Raw genomic sequence first — 2,416 nt, 5'->3', positions numbered from 1 at the left:
ACATAAAATAAACTCAAACGATGGCGCTGTGTATTTTTACATTGCACATTTCTCTTTTTGTCCATGTGTTTGCATGCATATTTTGCAAAATGGCTTTGATCTGTGTTTGCTTTTCTGTGCTCTTCTTCTGCGTATTTTACTCTATACCGGCCCCCTTCATCTTTCCTTTTAATTTGCTTACTTTCCGAATCTCTATCCTCATCCAAATCCCTCACGCTGTAATTTTCTTTCCGATTATCCTCCTGCTTCTCTCCCTCTTTTTCAATTCCTTTCAATTCGACATGCAATCTAAATTGGCGAGACGAATGTAGGATTGCCAAAACAAATGTACGTTTTTACTTTTACACAACTCTTTCCTGTGTCTGTTTTCTGGACCAGGTGTGTGGCAGTCTGTGTCTAATGCCTGGATTCGGGGTAATAGTCGTCAGAGTTTTAGGCGGTGGCCAATCCCGTTGCAGGTGGGATTAAACAGGGATTAAGCATGTTTCTCCGTGAAAGCAGACAGACAGACTAGCACTAATCTGACTTTAGCCCTGCACCAAAAAACGGCAGGCTTGAGCAATCCCACTCTTCCGTGACTGCTTGTTGTGTATGCGTGGGTGTGTGTATTCTTGTGCGTATACCTTTATGGGAACCAAATGTCCTCTGAAGTGCAGAAATTAATTACATCTGAAATACCAAGCTGCGTATCACCAAATGTCACTTTGGCAAATAAATACTGTGTGTTCACTTTGATGATTTGATTCTCAGCTTCCTAAATTATTGGGCTGTCCTGTTGCAAAAAGCCCTTTAAGCTCTGCTATGTGTTTTAAAGTGACATAATCGCGGCACCCATTTGCAGCTGCAGCCTTTTGCTTTTTTAAACAAGAAATATGTTTATGTCTCCACGTTTTCTTGTTGCTGTGGGAATAATAAATGAATAACAGAAGTGTCTTAAAAGCCTCATGATGCCGGGTCAGTATTTGGCCGTACAAAATATTTTACATTTTTACCAAAGGGACTGTGATTTGCTTCTAACCCAAGCTGCAGTAAGAAATGTTTTTGTGTTAACCATGGTTGGAAGGGTTACTTAAAAAAGTAAACGTTTTTTTGTAACTAGTTGAGTGTAAAAATCAGTAACCTAATCTGAGTATCACAATATAAAAGTATTGAAACCTGATTACTTTCCATTAGTTCTGGATTACATCAATATAAAATGTAATGTGAATAAATACAAGAGAAAATACATATCAATAAGATGTTTTCTACATAATTGTATTATTTAAGACAACAGAAAAATGTAGCCTTAGAAAAGAAGAAACCAAGATATTTAGTATCGTAAATGTGTAAGGTTATCTGTTAGGATAGAGGAATAGTGGTTTTCAAATGCTATTTTGGTTCAAAGAAGCTTTTGGGGGTTTTCTCTTTCCTGTACTGTGTTATAGAGGTTTGTGTGCATGTAAATGGTCTGCAAAGGCGAAAATCCCTGTGTTTTTGCATTTAGGCTTTCAAAAGACACAAAGTGATGGTGCTATGTGTAGGTTATCCTGTTGGGCAAACATTTAAATATCATACGTGCTTGTTTTCTGCAGTACTGTGTTCCAAATATGGGAAATATCCTGGGCTTTTTTGCTGAAGGAACGCTTGCAATACTAACTTCCGGGTCATCCTGCAAAAGTACTCTGTCACTTTACCACTCTATGGTGAGTAACATTATATAAATCACCCCAAAGAAACTATGGAAAAGCTACTTATATGAAACCTGTTTGAATTAGAGTTTCTGAGAAAACTCAATCTGATGAAAGCTTGACATTTGCCTAAAATCTGTGCTTCAGGTTGTATAAACAGTCTACGCCTGGCTGCACACACACACACACACATACACGACACACAGACACACACAGAGACACACACACACACACACACACACAGAGACACACACACACACACACACACACACACACACACAGAGACACACACACACACACACACACACACACACACACACACACACACACACACACACACACACACACACACACACACACACACACACACACACACACACACACACTCTCTCTGTCACCCTCTCCTCTCTGCAGCTGTGTGAGGTCATGTCTGTCTGCGTCTGTGTCTGTGCAACACCCTGCAAGAATAACAAATCCACCTCTCTCCCTCTCATCCCTTTTCTATCTCATTATCTCACTCTCTCTCCCCCCCACCTTTACCTCCCTCTCCCTCTGACTCCCCCGCTTCTGTTTGAGGCTAGACGCACTAGACTATTACAAATGTCCTCTGTCGAGAAGAGATTGTGTTGTAAACAAAGAGAGGATGAGGGCAGGGAGACTGGAGAGGATTCTGACGAACAAAAGGAAACTCAAACATATTTTTTTAATATTTCCATGTTTACATTCACACTTCCTGACTGTATGTGAAG

The sequence above is a fragment of the Trematomus bernacchii genome, unplaced genomic scaffold (genome assembly GCF_902827165.1).
Source record: "Trematomus bernacchii unplaced genomic scaffold, fTreBer1.1, whole genome shotgun sequence".
In the NCBI taxonomy this organism is placed as follows: Eukaryota; Metazoa; Chordata; class Actinopteri; order Perciformes; family Nototheniidae; genus Trematomus; species Trematomus bernacchii.
The sequence above is the reverse complement of the archived record's forward strand: the minus strand, read 5'-3'. Positions refer to the sequence as shown.